The sequence below is a fragment of the Canis lupus genome, chromosome 20, assembly GCF_011100685.1.
Source record: "Canis lupus familiaris isolate Mischka breed German Shepherd chromosome 20, alternate assembly UU_Cfam_GSD_1.0, whole genome shotgun sequence".
Taxonomy (NCBI): domain Eukaryota; kingdom Metazoa; phylum Chordata; class Mammalia; order Carnivora; family Canidae; genus Canis; species Canis lupus.
The window spans coordinates 34,678,881-34,696,777 of NC_049241.1; the positions used below are offsets into that span (position 1 = coordinate 34,678,881).

The 17,897-nt window shown below is 39.1% G+C and overlaps 1 protein-coding gene across 1 annotated transcript in view; it reads left to right on the forward strand.

Moving 5' to 3' along the window:
* The window catches only part of ERC2 (ELKS/RAB6-interacting/CAST family member 2), a 946,536-nt gene that overhangs the window by 586,069 nt on the left and 342,570 nt on the right, over nt 1–17,897 (forward strand). The gene's annotated exons all lie outside the window — the stretch shown is intronic.

Below are 17,897 nucleotides of genomic sequence, written 5' to 3' on the forward strand. Positions count from 1 at the left end.
TAGGGATGGGGAAAGAAAGTCTATAGAAGACAAAGAAAGAGCTTGAAGAAAGAATAATTTAGCCAACACTTAACTGTTCATTTTTGTGACTCTGCTTTTTATATTTTTTTAAATTATAGCTTCCATGTCCCAATTTGCACATTTTTCATATATGTTATTCAAAAAAAAAATTCAGCATTAAATTTTGTGTGTCTGTGTTTTGTGGATGGCGCTATTATTCTTAGATTTGTCTCAAAGGTTTGAGCTGGCCAAGAGACAGAGTCCTCATTAAGCACAATAGTAATTTGAGTGCTGCTTAAAGTTAAGTGGAAACTTTTCTGAGGAGGTATTTCCTAATTGTGACTATAACTTTGCTAATTATATTCTTTTCACATGTGTACAATGTGTAGCTTGTGTTGGCTTTCATAGAGTCTCAAGGTTGGCACCTCTTTGTTTAGAAAGCAAGGACTCTGATTTGCTGGGTGATAAAAACAGACTTGGAAATCCCACTGCCACCTCCTCCCCCTCACCCAAGGGTAGGGTAGGTGAGGGATATGGGGAAACTGGAACCAATCTCTTTCTTTGATTTAATCAATAAAGTGTGGTCTCATGCTGGGCAGTGATCCTTCCTGTGGGCCTGTGACACACCCATCTCCACCTAGCTCTTATTTCATTCTTACTATGAAATAATATTACCATGGAAGAACATAGGAAAGAAAATTACTCAAAGATTTTAAAAATAATCACTTGGTATGGATCCATTCCTAAAGAAGTAGGCAAGAAGCAGCATCTCTCTATATAAATTAAGATGAAATAATCTCTAAGATATAATTTAACTTCCTTCCACAATAAGGAAAACGTACATAATTATGGCATCTTAAGCCTGTAACATAGACTTTGAAATTGGTGGCTAGGTATGGAAGCATGACCTTATCCTGACCCCACAAGTCTTACACATGGTTAACATTAAACCCAGAAAGCTTAGATCATGGAAAATATGGAATGAAATATTTTGAACGATTTAATAATGAGGACAAAACTTTTATTCCTTGTCAACTACCTCAGTTTCTCCAAGACCAAAGAATAAGTATTTTTAATGCATAAATTTGCATCTTTCCTAATTAAACAGTGTATAATAGAAACAGATATTATTATCTTTAGTTTAGAAGTGAGTGAACTGAGATTCAGAGAGATTTCAAATAATTTGCTTATGGCCATCTGGCCAGGATTAAAACTGAAATCTTCTACTTCAAGCTCCCTTTCTACTGTCTTATTTCCTCATGGAGCTTATGTGAATTCCACCAAGCCTGGAACTTTGTTTACTTTGAGTCACTGTGGATATCAGACTGCCTAGAACAGCAGCATATGGTAAATGCTCAATAATTGTTTATTGAATGAGTGAATAGATTGAATGCAAAGACTAGATTTATTGTAGCTAAGAAGAAAAGTATTTCAAGCAGCTATGACATTACCAGCTTGATCAATAATTTATTAACAATAGCAGTCCATTGATTCCGTGAGGCTTTATTCTTTTCCATTCACCAGTCCCACTTCTGCCTCCTTGTGTATTGTGATGTATGAAGTTCAGCCTAGTTTCTCTCATTGTTCTCCAGCTATTCCCAAGTTAACTCTTTATCTCTTGGAGTGATTTATTATGACTTTTAAAGGAAACTTCCATTACTTCCTGTTTATAAAAAGGACATATACTTTCAGCATTTTGAGAGAGCAAGTAATGGTGAAACACACTGGTTTGGGAGTCATCAGATCTAGGTTGGAATCCTGTTTCTTCCACTTGGTGGCCGTATGATTTAGGGGAAATGACCTTAACATCGCTGGCCCTTCTGTTTCCTCCTATAATGACTTTGGTGGGGTGTTTGAGAGGAGAGGCACTCAGGAGGGCTTGGCACAAGGAAAATGATATATGTGTGTAAATGACGCTATCAGCCAATGAAAATATGTCATTTGTTTAGTATACTTTGTGAAGAGTATCATTTATCTAAAATTTGGATTTATTTTTCTTAAACATATAAACCTTTTCCGTGTGTATGTTTTCCCACTTAATTTCATGATTTCAGATAGCACCTAACTAAGACCTCTTTTGGTGAATTGCCATATTATTGCTCAAGTGCTTAATCTTCTGCCACTGCAAAATAAATACAGAATTCTTCTGTTAATTCCTTTGGTAAGAGTAACAAAGCCCTGCTTCATTAAGCCCAATATGGACTCTATTCACTATTTAACTGGCCCAGAAGCCTCACTTATGGGCTCCTTCCCAGGACCATAGGGACACAGGTACAAGGCAATTATATTGACCAACAACTTCAACTTGGCCTCCTGGGGTATTCATGTCAACCAGCTAGTTTGATCAATCTTGATTTTTAAACTGAGTTGACATATTGGTTACTGGACACTAATTGAGTCAGTGTAGGTTAGTGGAAACAATCAGATGGGTATATCCCTGCCCATATTTACTATCATTCTGTGCCGAGCATTATTGGTTTTCTTTCAATTGGCAGGCATCGTGTAAGCAACATTAGGTGAAGTCTATCTACTTCCAAACCCTGGTGGGGAGAGACTGTATAGTGTTAGAGGACAGAGGGGTGAGACCATGAGTCAAGAGAAAGGAGGTGGGATATGTTAACTTACCCATAACATTGAAGATCACTCTCTGGTTATTTCAGTTTTCTCTTCAGTAACATGGAGGTGATAATAACCACCTTGCCTACTCTATGTAATTGTTGTACAGACAGGACTTTTTTTTTTAAGTACTGAACTGAAATGAATATAAACCAGCATATGTGAAAGTGCTTTGAAACATAAAAGGGGCTTTTGAAATGAAAGGTGGTGTCTGTTAAATTTGTTGTAAAATCAAATGGCACAGAGTTTTAAAATTGGAAAGCAGCTGGGTCCAACCTCCCAGTGTGCATAAACCAGATTCCTACCCACATAATTACTAATAGAGAATTCACCAGGCTCTGGTGAACACCATTCTTGTTGGAAGTTGTGAGCTCTGGCAGGTACCTCATTGGTTCTTATATGGAACCAAAATGGCTTTCCATGTAATCTTCTCACTTGGTTTTTGTTCAGGGCTACACAGAATTCACCTGAGCCCCATACACAGCACAGGCAGCATTTCAGATATTTCATCTGGTAATAGTGTTCATTTTAGAAAAGAAAAATGAAGAAATATGAAGAAGCAAAATTAAAAAGAAAATCACCTATGATCCTACCATGCAGGGGCAGACACTGATGGTATTTTGGTGCACACCTTTACAAATAGTCTTTATTTTTTTTTTTTGGTCTATATTTTTTAACACAATTCAAGTATTCTTGTATTTTGTAAATCCTGCTTCTTTTGCTTACTAGATGATGAACACCTTTCCATGCTACAAACATAGAATTGTATTATTTTTTAAATATACTGTCATTTAGGTTTACTTCTTTATTGGACATTTATCTTGGTTCCAATGTTTGGCCAATATAAAGAATGTTTTGATAAGCATTCTGCTGTTCTGTTTTCTTAACTTATTTTTAAGTAATTATAGATTAATATGCAGATACAAGAAATCATTTTCCTCAATGGTAAGATGTTTCATAATTATAGCACACCAACAAATTGATATTGGTACAATTTACCAACTTTATTCAGATTTCTCTGGTTTTATGTGCACTTGTAAGTGTGTACGTATTTATTTATATGCAATTTCATCACATGTATAAATTCATGTAACCACTATAACAGCCAAGATAGACAACTGTTCCATCATTACAAAGATGCCTTGTGCTACCTTTTGATAGCTACCCCTACAACCCAGCTCTTTCATTTATAAACAGAATTTTGTTTTGTTTATAATATTTTGGGACATGTGCCATACTAGTCTATATTTTTCCCTCCCATTCTCCTGGAGCAGGGCAGGGAATTATCTTCTTAGTTTAAATTAGATTGACTTTAGAATGAGAAAATTTTGCTTGATTCCTATAACTTAAATATTTCTCATGAGTTTTATTTACAGTAGAATTTCTTTTTAATATTGGATATGTAGAACTTGTCATGTGGTAGGCATTTTTTTTTTTAAATTTTGAGGAATGAAAGGATGAATTAGCTCAAAATGTCATGAATATTCATTGAGCACCTACTACCTGGCAGGTACTGTTATGAGTAGATAAACAGAAAATCCTACCTGATCAAGCTTGCAGTTTAAATGAGTGGAGGAAATAAATGAACTAATAAATAAATCAGTAAACGAATAGATAGACGAGTCAAATAGTTTTTTCCTGTAACCAAAGAAATCTGGAATTACACTTACAAAACTATTCCAAAGAGAAGAACTCTTGTAGATCTTTGGGGTAAAGAGGGACATGGAAAATGCAGTGTAAATTCCTATAAACCTAACTACAAGTCAAAGGAGAGCCTTTGACTGTATTTCATGTAGGATTCTTCCCCCTAAGACCTCCTCATTTAGTTTGGTCTTTATTGGTTAGTATTCTAATTGCAATCATTATTCCCACACTGGGAGGAAGTAATAGTCCCCAACCCTGCATTTTCTTTTTTTCTTTCTTTTTTAATATTTATTTAATTATTTACGAAGACCTTATTATTTATTTATTTATTTATTTATTTATTTAATATTTATTTGTAATATTTATTTATTTATTTGTGTGTGAGAAAGAGAGTGCACCAGCAGGGGGAGGGGCAGAGGGAGAGAGAGAGAGAGAGAATCTCAAGCAGACTCCCTGCTGAACATGGAGCCTGATGTGCTCAATTTGATTTGATGCTCAATCTCAGGACCCTGAGATCATGAACTGAGCCAAAACCAAGAGTTTGGCTGGGTGCTCCAGCCCTGCATTTTCTTTTCTTTTCCCTTCTTTTTTTTTCTTTTCTTAAAGATTTTATCCATTTATTCATGAGAGACACAGAGAGAGAGAGGCAGAGACATAGGCAGAAGGAGAAGCACACTCCCTGTGGGGAGCCTGATATAGGTCTTGATGTAGGACCCCAGGACCACGACCTGAGCCAAAGGCAAACACTCAACCACTGAGCCATCCAGGTGCCCCCCAACCCTGCATTCTCATAGAAGAGCACAACATTCACTTTTCCTTGTGCATAGGATTATTCTTTAAAAAAAAATCTAAAACTTCATACTACAACATTTCCTAATGCTTCGTCTTTGCTGCCTTTGCTCCTATTTAAAAAGAATTTTATTTTATTTTTAATTTTTTATTTATTTATGATAGTCACAGAGAGAGGCAGAGACATAGGCAGAGGGAGAAGCAGGCAGAGGGAGAAGCAGGCTCCATGCACATAGGCAGAGGGAGAAGCAGCCCGACATGGGATTCGATCCCGGGTCTCCAGGATCTCGCCCTGGGTCAAAGGCAGGCAACAAACCGCTGCGCCACCCAGGGATCCCTAAAAAGAATTTTACTAAAATAATATTAAGAACATCATTCTATATATTTGGTTTTATAGTGCTGGTTAATAAGCTTACATTTCATTAACCAAAGAGCAATTATCTAACTTGTGACAAGTGAATTTGGTATCTGTGGCTAAAAGGAATTGAAGGCCATGAGATACAGTACTTAAAAATCTATCTGTATCACTTGCTTAGATTACTTAAACTAGAATATAATTTAATAGGAAGACAGTGAGGCTGACTGATATGTTCAATTTAGTTTTAAATACAGAATGAGTGAGAGTGTAGAGAGCTGGTCAATAGTTACATGATTTGAAATGTGTATTTTAGACTTTTGGTGATTTCTTGTGCTTATGTAAAGATTTTAATGAAACCTGTACATTTTTAACTCATCTGATGATGTTCTAAGATCCATCTTACTTTACTGGGTATTGTTGCATTTTAGACATTTTCTCCAGATAGCTTCAAAAGCCTTTGTATATATTGAGCTATTTTAGGAAGTTTACAGTGAGGTAAGGCAGCAGCTTATTCCAAGGCATTATCCTGTGGGCCTCTTTGATCTAGGATCCTTTTTGAGAGAGCCACTCATTAGGTAAGTACTCTTCAAAGGAGAGGCAGGGTGCAGAAAATGATAAAATCAATTTATTCTTTACTTCATGCCAGCATGAGAAAAGACAAATCATATTTCTTTAGGGAGGAATCCTAAGTGCTTGGCAATTTGAACAGGATAAATGAAGCCTGGGAGAGGAGTTTTGAAGGCATCCATTACTTAAAATTGGTAATCTCAGTTGCACCATCTTACAGAGATGTTATGGGGATTGAATGAAATTATGCATTTATGAGAAAGTTATTTTTAAGTAGTAAAAGATCATATATGTATGTGTGTATTTATGTATGTATGTGTGAATATATAATGTCATGTTACATATTAATGTTAGTTAAATACATAGTTCACATATACAGATTCTATCTTCAAATTCCAAATTAGCCTCATGCTTTCAACATTTTTTTTTTGTCACAATGAAATCCTTTCTGTATCCAGTGGTTTATCTAGAAAAACTTTGACATGTCTAATATAAAAAAATATTAAATACTAATGTCAATGTGTTGTAGAATGTCCTACTTTGTCTGGTTGTTTCTATTTATTACCTGCTCAGTGTGAAAAGTAAGGTGAGTCAGCTAGAACACTGATGAAGCTCATTGCAGCTTTCCAGGTTTCCTGCAATGGTTGAGGACAGGTGACGGAGAGAGAAAATAAATGTCACTAAGAACTGCTCATCCAACATTGATTGTGGTTTGCACTGCAGGCAGTCACATAAATGCACAGTTGCTTATCACTTGTGATTTCTGTTTCTTTCTTATACCCTGAAGTTGGTACGTTAGAGCCGTTAGTGGATGAGGAAAGACCTGCTATACACAAAGCGTATAGTGGGTTAGTAAAACTTAACTACAAAGAAAATAACTTTAGAATAGTAGAATGGTCTAATTAACTTTAAGTGCAAGGAACAGAAAACCTCATATTTCATAAGCTCATACAAGTAGCCATGTAGTCACTGGGGACCTCTACTCCTTCTGTCTTAATGCTTTGCCATCAAGTGTATGGCTTTCAGCCTCAGTGCAAGATTTTTGTCTCAGCTCTAACCATCCTGTCCACATTCCAGTCAGCAGAAAGGAGGAAGGAGAAAGGAACCTATCCACTCTTTAAGTCACACAGGCCATCCATTGACACCTCAGTCATTAATGGTTCATTCAAGAAGCATCCATTCCGTGCAAGGACTGTTCTGTGCCTTAGGCACCAATCTAACCACTGTTCTAAGTGAACAAATCAGGACACAGATTCTTCCATTTCTTTCATTCTGTGTAGGTGCAGGAACTAGTGCAGGGGAAGGAGCCCATCAGCCAGTGATGAGGTCATGTGGTCACACTTAGCTGCAAGGCAATCAGGGAAATGAAGCCACTCACTGGGTAGCTCTATGTCCAGTTAACATTCAGGGAACCCAGTACCAACACAGGAAGGAAGCAGATTGGCAGCAATTAGTAGTATTTGCCAAAATAAACAAACTATGAAAAAAATGTGTTGATTGATAGGTCATTTCACTGAGTACATACAGACCACATTGCACCTACACTTCCAGAAATGGTCTTTGTAATAGACATTTACTTATATTCATGCATTCAGTCCAGTATATATCTGAAATCGTTTCTGGCTATCAACATTGGTAAACTATGGGGGAGACATGTGGTGAGTAAACAGGTTCAGGAATACCTGTTGTTTTAGTTGGGATAGCTGATGGGCGAACCGTGTTAGGCCTAGAGAAGGCCAAGAAGCACGTGCTTCCTTCAACTGTTAAGGGGGTGACACATAGGAAAAGAAGTGGGCTTGATTTATGTTGCTTCAAAAGATTGTGCTAGAGCTGGGGTATAGAATTTAAGAGGAGGAAGACCTTTCTTCTGTGTTCTGTAGAACTTTGTAGTAGTAGGACTCTGTAGCCTGTGGGGGAAGCTTGCAGGGTATGTCAGCAATTCCTGTGTGAGCAAGAAACACCTATTCTGGGTGCCATGAAAGGAATTTCCATCCCCAGAGAGAGGACTGTAGGGTGATCACAGGGCTTCAAATATGGAATTCTATCCATAATTTCACTAAACAAATGACCTGAAACATGGATGATATTTAGGAAATGCTGGAATTTTCTTTGTTCTTTCCTTGAGGAACTTTGTTTATATGCAGAAACTGCCAAAAGCCAAAAATGACCACTTGGTTTAGGACATGGTCTTCTCTGATAGACCACAATAGAATTTTTGTGTATTTTTGTACATTGTTATTTTTCATAAAACTCTTTAGATGAAAAAGATATTAGCCAAACAGAGACATGTTTCACAAATCATTATAGGGAAAGAATCACTTGTTAAATTGCATGTCAGGTAGAATCAAGAGCCCTTTACTCTCCCTGCCTTAAGGAATGTACTATCTCTGATTGACATGCCTTCAGAGAATTAAACTAGCCCAGGCATATATACTATTCAGTGCATGCAAGACTTTGGGTTATGGAATTACTATGACCAGTAAACTTTTATTAAGTGTTTATTACATGTCAGGCAGGGGCACATTGCTGCCACCTCCTGTGAGCTGGGAAGTGTTATTATCCCCACTATGTAGATGCAGAAACTGAGTCTCAGACATCTGGAACTCAAATGAAAGTCTGTTTAATACTATAGTCCATGATCTTAACATTGAGCACACTGTCTCTGAGCGAAGAATTTAGATTTTGTTGTAAGAATTTTAAGTGTGGGAATGGCAGGACTGGTTTTGATTAAATAGTAGAAGGCAATGGGCAGATAGGTGCTTCCAATTTGCCTCTGGGGTGCAGAACAGCAGGCTGGGGTGGTGGTGGGAGGGAGGGGGGAGAGAGGGAGCTAATTGGAAAAGGCCTTTGAAGTCAGCTTCCTTATCTTAAAACAAAATAGTCACACACTGTCTTCTTGTCAAAAACATGCACTATATGTATAGTTTTAATAGTGAAGAATGTCAGTCAAAAGGACCCTTGGCCTGGTGGTTTTTAATGGAAATACAAACATTTTCTGAGCTAAAGCAGTATAATCTTTCAGCTTAAATAATCATAATCAGCAGTTAAATAATCTAAATGCTTGTGAATTGAGGAGCTTAAATAATTTCAACCACCATACTTTATGTTATCTCCATCCTCACAGCAGCTTCATGGGGGCTAGGAAAGGTCAGCCATTAAGACAGGGAAAGAGAAATGTACAGGCCTTCCAACCTCATAAAGCACAGCAAGTCAAAGGGGACAGTTGTGGTCCTTCTTCCAGTCCAAGAGCAACATCCTGTTGGAGGAATTTTTTTAAGTACTTGATCTAATGCTGTGGGGGTTACTGCCAGGTTTAGCCTCAGGAGGCAATGGATGGGGCAGCTATATCACACAAAGAGAAACCAAGGGCCAGATGGTACAGCCAGGATCATGCATCAAGTCCTGAAACAAGAATTCTCTGTGAATTCGGTCCAGTGAGCTGGGGTTTTGGGACTTGAACTCACAGCCTAAATCTGCCAGTTATAGCTGAGTGAGCTGAAGCCAGCCTGACCCAGTCTCTCCAACAGTGAATAAGGCTTTGGACTCAGATGACCACATTAATAGTCTATGATTATCTAAATAGTAGTTTTTTGCCTGGGGTTGAGTTGCCCCCTGGGGGACATTTGGCAGAGTCTGGAGCCATTTGTAGTTGTCACAGTTAGAGGGGAGTTGCCACTGGCATCTAATGGGTAGAGACCAGGGGTGCTACTGAACATAGGACAGCCTCTATAACATGAAAGAATGATCCAATTCCAAATGCCAACAGTGGACATGGAGAAACCCATAACTAGCCTCCCTTTTTAAGGAGGCTGGCGTATAAGTTTGGGAAGAGCAAAAAGCTTTGTAGGATCTCATCTCTCATTTAATTTGACTTATTTTCAAAGGGGACTTACATAGAATAGGTTTTCCCCATTCAGAATCATGATCTTGGCCCAGAGGGTTTGGTGGCCTGGGATTTCCTGTTTTGTGTAAATGACTTTGAATTCTTGACTCTGGCTTGCTATCTTAGGACTATAGAACAGCTCACCATGGAGGTCCCCAGTGAAATTGGCACAAGTCTCATATCCAAATCCCTAGGAGACTGTAGTCCTTATAAAACATAAATCCTCACTAAGATACAAAAGACTTGATCCATCCATGCCTACTGGTCAACAGATGATGAATACCTCTCTAGCTCTGGTGTTCCATCATTCTTTAATCTGTGGTTCTTTTTGGTCCTTAGTTTGCCCAGCTATAAATTGAAGGTATGAAAGTGGACATTTATCAATATGCTAGTCCTCTAGCCAGCTCTATATATCGATGCCCCTCTCTCTCCGTTTTTGTTCCTCTCTTCCAATTGTTCCCTTCTTTACTACATCCCTCTGAGTAGCTAGGTGTTTTGCTAGGGACTACTTCTTGCAATGGTTGTTTAGAGCAAAAAGGGTAGAAGAAAAATGAGGACACTGCAAAGGTGGGAGACTGTATGCCAGAGCAGAGGCTAGGAGCATCAATGGAAAATAGACTGTTGCCCAGATGCCAGCTGCCTGCCTCTGAAGGGCAGGAGTTAGGGCAAATCCCAACTTAAAGGTTTTTCTGTCTTCCTGTAGTATCTTCTTTGCATAGATAAAATGTAGTCCAGATATAATCAAGGGAAGCCTGAACCCTGAAGAGATGGAGGGCGAACAGGTAAATATCTTCATCCTCACTGGAAGAGGACATCTCAAAGGCTCCAAGTCAGTGAAGACATATAGAGTTATAGGACAAGGCATAGCATGGAGATGGGAAAGGCTTTGAATGTTCTGGATCCCTGGAAAGCATTTAATAAAAGTGTGTTGAAGGAATGAATGAATGCTGATGAAAGTTATACTCTGCCTCCTGCTAGCTGCCTCTTCCTCCTTTCCCTCTACCTTGGCCATCCCTGCCTTCTCTTCTACCCAGACTTCCCCTTCTTGTCCTTTTTCTCTTCCTTCTTTCCCTTTGCTTCTGACTACTGTCCTCTCTCCTCTTCTTCCCTTCCCTTCCCTTTCCTACCCTTGTTCTGATACCCTACAAAATAATGGGGTTCAAAATATTTTCTGGATTTTCTTAGCATAATGGTTGTCTTGCTAGATTTTAATTTTGACCTTTGGGCAGGAGGCAGGCCAAGCACCCTGGGAAGGAATAGTGTGTGTGTGTGTGTGTGTGTGTGTGTGTGTGTGTACATGCATGTACACACATGTTTGGAGAAGAGAAGGGCCTGGCTCTGGAAATCTTGTCTGGAGAATGAAATGTTGAGAGAAGACTAGTCAGTTCACCAGCAGCAAAACAATTGAGAACTATAGCCTGAAGCCAAACCGCCAATCAAGTATGGCCAAGGTCTTTTGTTTTCCAGTCATGGAATTTGGGAACCAACAGATTGTGAAAATTGAAATGCAGTGTTTGACTTGATCTTTGGGTTAAGCCAATATCCCTGGGATCTTAATTCGAACCTGCAGGAGGCTGTGGCCAACTTTGGGGATCTGTTATTACTCATACCCTACATTTCACTTACTTGAAGAGATTTGCAGAGTGCACTGCAGCTAGTGCCAGCATGCAGTTATGATAAAAGTTAAATTACTGTCTTTCTGTTCTATTTTGAAATTGGTGTTTGTGTGTTCATTTCATGAGCCCTGAGCTTGGAGCTTCTTTTTCCTCTTGGCTCCATCTCTGGAAGTTTTCTTGGAAAACTTTCCATTTGATACATTTCTAAGACTCTCATTAGCTAAGGCTTTATTCTAGGGCAACATGGGGTTGGGTGTGCCCAGTGGTTATCCTCTGCTCTTTCCTACCACCTGCATTCTTTAGGAGGGGAAGCTGTGCCCTGGGAAGCTGCCCTCCATGGGGTACATTTCTAAGGTTCCCTTGCTGGCTGACTCCTGGTCAGGTTCAAGACAAATAGGAGCCACTGTAGGATATGGGAAGTTGTAAGGAGAAAAAAGCTAGAGAGTTTCCTCCTTGTTGCCTTCCTGCTTTGTGGACATGTCTCTGGAGGTAGAGACTTCTCTCCATGACTTCAGCTTCTTCTCAGCAATGCTCCCTCCATGGCTCCTGCTGGCACTAAGATGAATTCATGTTTCCTTTTGCCCCTCACCCCAAGGCGCAGAAATGGCAGCCCACTATTGGCAGTTTCTGGGTGTCTCACCATGTCTTGTTTGTTTTATTAACCCTGTCCACCTCTCCTCTGTAGACCTTTCATTGAAGTCTCCTCATTGGACCCATCTGTGGTGAATTCTGTCTTCAGCCAGACCTGGACTGGTATAATGGGGAAGGCCCTGGTGCTATGGTCACATGTGTGAGATTTGTTAGGATGATTTGAGAAAGCGATGTTAGAAAATGTTTACATTTCCCATATTAAGTAATTTTGGAAAAAGAAGCAGATTGCTTGATGCTTAAGTCAAAACACTGAAACAAAACTGCCATTCTGTGGTTTTTCTAAAAACACTTGGCTTCCAAATGACCTTTCAATATGAATGACGGCTGCTGCCCCAACCCCAGAAACATGTAGGGCTGATGTGCCCAGAGTCAGTCTTAGTCTTAGGACTAGTGAAAACAGCCTCTTGCTCCTTCCACATACAAGGGAAAACAATTTTTCTCCTATTCTTCAGGCCTGGGGATGTTGGCTTGACTGAGAAGGGAAGAGGTTCTTGAGATAGAAAGAAAGAGATCATTCTAGGGCATCCTGGCCAGAGTACAAGTCAGCTGCCTCCTGGCCATGAGTAGCCTCCTTTCACCCAAGCTCTGAGCATTTGGGATTTCCATAAAGCTAAAGGCATTGCAGCTCTGAGCAGTAACTACTCTAATAGTACTCTAGCCTGAGGTACAAGCCAGGCACTCCTTATTTACTCAGGCATTTGTTCAGGCATGAACTCATTCACTCATTCATAAAACAAATCATTCAGTGAAGTCAAAGTTACTTATTCAGAGCATGAATGAATTATTTGATATCCAGTCAAAGGATTAGAAATCTGAATACAGAATGGTAGTGAGGGTAAGTGTGTATAAAAGGAAAGTTTTGTATAGTAATGAGAGTACTGAAAGTAGAAGAGCTCCCTGAGGATATATCTGTGAGCCAGGATATGATGGATGAGTGGGAGTTCATTGTGTGAAGAAGTAGGGCTAGTAAGTAGGGTCAGGTGAGGGAGCACATTCCAAGGGGCAGGGGCTATCCCTGCAAAGGCCCTGTGGCAGAAGGGATGACATACTTTGCATTAGCTCATGGGAGGCCTGTGTCACTGGAACACAGAGACCACAGCAGGGAGCAGGAATAGCTAAAGCTGGAGGGGTCGCAGAGGCCAGGACCTTGAGGGCCAAAGTCAGATTATCAATATTTATCCTAAGGAGAACAAGAATCCATTGAAGGGAGGGGTCATGATGGGATTAGGATTTGAAAATGATAAAAAAAAAAGCAATTACAATGTACTTACCATATGCCAGAAACTTTTAAAGAGCTTTGTAAAGATAACTTATTTTATCTTCACATGACCCTCTAAGATAAGTACTGTTATCATCTCCATTGTATGTCTGAAGCAACAGAGATACAGAGGGGTTAGGTACTCACCCAAGGTCACATAACAAAAGAGATTTGGACCCCTTAGGATTGTCATGTAGTCTGGCCGCATGCCTGACCACCACATCTTACTGTCTCTGGCTTTTGCTTATAGGATAAATCTGGATGTGGGCATGTTAGTTAGGAAGTGGTGCAGTCTTCCAGGAGCAGAGAGCTAGACTTAGGGTTTTGGCAGTGGAGTCACAGGAGAGAAGTGAAAGATTTCAACAGAGCCATAGGAGCTGAATTTACACAATGAGGGTTAGATTCGCTCTGGAAATGGAGGAGATGGGTGCTCCTGGCTTTCCCTTCTTCCTGACAGCTCTGTGCTCTGCTCCCCTAGCACTTTCATCCCTCCATGCATGCATGGGGGCTATGAGGAGATTATTGTGACAACTCTTGCTCTAGTCTAAGGATTTGCAATAACAACCCTACTGAAACTGGGACGGAAGATTATTTGTTGTGGGGATTGTGTTTAGTAGCATCCCTGGTCTTTAACTACCAGATACCAAGAGCAATCCCTTCCTTCAGTTGGCAATGAAAAATGTCTCCAGACATATTGCCAGAAATACCTTAGAAGGTAAAATCATCCCTGATTGAGAAGAGTTGGCCTAGTTCTAGCCTGTGTGATGTTTATAGTTTCTCACCTTGGACCAGCAGCTTAGCTTCTTTCTGGAATACATGGACCTGGAGCAAGTGTGGTAGTGACATCAGTAGCATTGTAACACTGGCCTTTCCAGCATATAGGCCTTCTCCCATCAGGAGACAGGTGGGCCCAGATTCAGAAAGCTTAGAAAGGAGTCCTTTCCATATTCAACAGTGTCATTCATCTAACAGTCTTTAGTGGGTTAGACTAGAAACGTGATCACCATCCAGAGCCATTTTCTTTTTCTCAGGGACATAGTTTCTTAAGTTTGATGGAATTGATTTCAACACGATCTATTCTCATATATGGTCATCTTGTGAATGTTATGTTCTAGAGAAACAATTTTCTAAACTTCTCCAAAGCTTTCCTATGCAGACTTCCATTTCTTTAGAAAGTTTTCCAATGAAGAATATATTATAGTCAGATAAGCTTCTTATTTGGAAAGGTGAATTTATCAAATGCCTATATTTAAAGGAAAAGAGAATTTTAGAGAATTTTGGCCAGTTGAAAATTCCTTACTAAGTCATATTTTTGAAATAAGGTACTTGAGAACTCTGCCTTTAATGTGGGATCCATGCACATACCTGAACAAGCTCTCAAATGACATATGACTTAAGTTCAGTATGATGAGTGGTAATTTCCCTTCATTCAGAAGCAGGGGGCACCTCCATGGTACAGAGAGGAATATTCCTATGAGAATCATCTCTTTCCTAATGGTGGTTCAATGCATTTAGATAAAATACTGCTAAAAGTTTTTTTTTAAGTCAATTATATATGAAAGTAAAATGAACCCTCAGATACCCATTATCCAACCTCCGTGATTATTCAATCATTGACAATCCTGTTTCCTTTCTATCTGGATGTACCCCACACCTATCCCTGGGTTATTTTGAAGCAAACCCCAGACATTATATCATTTCATCCATAAATATTTCAATATAAACATTCCTTTTTTCAGATAAACATTTTGACACCAAATTACAAACACTTTAAGGTGGAGGAGAATTCTAATGAATGCCTTTCCCCATAAAGTTGAAACTCCCTGGGATCCAAATGTGAGAGGCTTAGATTTTAATTTGTTTTAATGTTGCTATAAAACAGCAACATGTACCACTTAGTGGTATTATACAGGGAAATCAGAAGGATTTACACCACTTGACACATTCCTTAATCGATTTTCAGCTCTATTCTCCCTGACTTGTGCTTAAGTCTTAGTGTTCCCAGTGCTGACATAATGACATACTGGGTAGACTATTTGTTATCTCTTAGTAGTTATTGACATTTCTACACATTACTGGAAGAGAAGGCTTTTTCTTGATTGTGTCTCTTTCCAACTTCTTTACTGAAATGTAACTTTCCAGGGTTTTAAAGAAATAAATAGTAACTTTCAAAGTATGAACATGAATTTGTGATTGGTCACATCTTTTACACCTAAGGGTTCCTTAGATCTTGATTGATGGTAGCTTTTTTGCAGAGAATAAAATTAAAATTAAGCTTTCTTTGCAGTTAGGTTAAACTCCTGAATCTCTTGTGAGGCCTGAAGATAACCACTCAGCTTTTTGCACTATTTTTGTTAGTGATCACACCTGCTTGTTCCCAAAAGCCCCCATATGACTGGGACAAAAATTTAATTTTTTAAATGAAAAAATTAATTTAAATTTTAAAACAGTCAGGGTTATTCTAGAGCATTCATTCATTAATTATAGTTGACCCTTTGAATAACAGGGATTTGAAACTGGATTTTTCTTTTTATAAATACAGTATGGTACTGTAAATAGTACTGTATTTTCTCTTCCTTATGACTTTTAAAATAATATTTTCTTTTCTCTAGCTTACTTTATTGTGAGAATACAGCATATAATGCATAAAACAGAAAATATCTGTTAATTTGCTGCTTATGTTGTCAGAAAGGCTTCAAGTCTACAGTGGGCTAATAGTAGTTAAGTTTTGGGGGAGTCAAAAGTTACACATGGATTTTCGACTCTACAGGGAGTTGGCGCTTTAGTCCTTGTGTTGTTCAAGCACCAACTGTCATTCAACCATCATTTATTGACCAATAACTAGGGACCTCCCACTGTGTTAGATGCTGAGCAAGTCATGACTCAGACCTAGTCTCTGATTTCCAGGAGCTTAGCTTAGTCTTGATGTTTTGACTATTGAATATCTATTGTACAGCCAACCTTGGTGATTTGAGGAAGCAGTGGGATGGATTCCACATCTAAATATTCTCTGTGCCCTTCTCTCCCTCAACTAGGTAACCATGTGGCATCATTGGTTTGAGACAGGTTTTTGTCTTGGGCTTGGCATTCAAATCTGGTTGCTCTAGAGGGGAGATGACTCAAGAAGTCATAACAGCTGGGTCAGGGATTTGGCAACATTCTAATGCTGGCTGCAATAGAAGGCAGGGGGAAAAGGTGTCCCAAAAGGGTGGAGAAATGTGAAATCTAGGGTCCCACATGAAAACAGACTTTATGTCCATTACATTTTGGTTGACAGACTTTATGTCCATTACATTTGGTTAACCTTGAGCCAGGCAAGACCAACTGGTGACAATAAAGTGTTGTCATGGAAACAAACTTTCATATCATCTAGCCTGTTATCTCATCTGGTGGTGCTCCCTATCTCCTCTGTAGCATCTGTAGAAAGGGGTCCTTTAGCCTCTGCTCAGCATCAGAGGTGATGAGGAATGCATTAGCAAACTAATGCACCTATGCAGGCCAAGCACCTAGACTTTGAAGAGTCAGATAACTTAGGTTTGAATCTTGGCTCTTCCACTTACTCTGCTTGCACTATGATCTTGATCAAATATATGGATGACATTGCCTTCTTTATGGGGTTTCTCTGATAATTAAATGAGGTTATACATATAAAATGGTTATGCTCCTTAGTAAGTCTTAAATCTACATGAACACTCTAAGGGAACTCATTCTCTTTTCAGAGAACTGTCTTAAAATGTTTGCCTTTTGTTCAATTATAATAACTTTCCTTATCATTTTATCTTCTTGCTCTTTACTATTTTTCATTTTGAAGCCACTTAGGTACTTAATCCATCTTTATAATTTTTGAGTTTCCTCTCTCCTCCCCAGTACACTTCACATCGTAGAATCTTTTCATCTCCATCTGAAAGTACCCAGTTATTTTTGTTCTTTTCGTACCAAGTTTAGAGGACCCTCACTATTCTAACCTATCTCTTTTGGATATTCTGTGCATTCTTTATCTCTGCCTTCCATTTAGTCACTGGACATTATCTATGGGCTGGGCACTGTGTCTGCCCCTGGTAACATGATACCTGCCTAGGAGAGCTCACATACTAATGAAGAATATGGAAAGATGGATTAAGTACTCTGATAAGGAAGGTCCTGGGGGTTTTGGGACATCTAATCCAGATTGGAAGGAAGCAGGGTGATTGGGCTTCTGTGGGGGAAGAACAGCTCATGTGAGACCTAAGGGATACAGAAGGGGGACAGGAAGAGTGTTTTGTATGGGACTTACAATCAAATACAATATTCAAATGACAAATTTAAAAAGCTCAATAATTGAACAAATTGGGTCCTCCTAAAAGCCCAAAACAGCTCTGGGAGATTCTGTTGGAAGTACCCATTTATATGGGGGAAGGGACTCAAAAATATCATCCCCAGAAGGATGTAATAATAGCTAATCTTCTACCACAACATCCTTGACTCCTAACCTTATCCTTGCCCCAAAACAAATATTTTCCCTCCAAATAGGGCAAG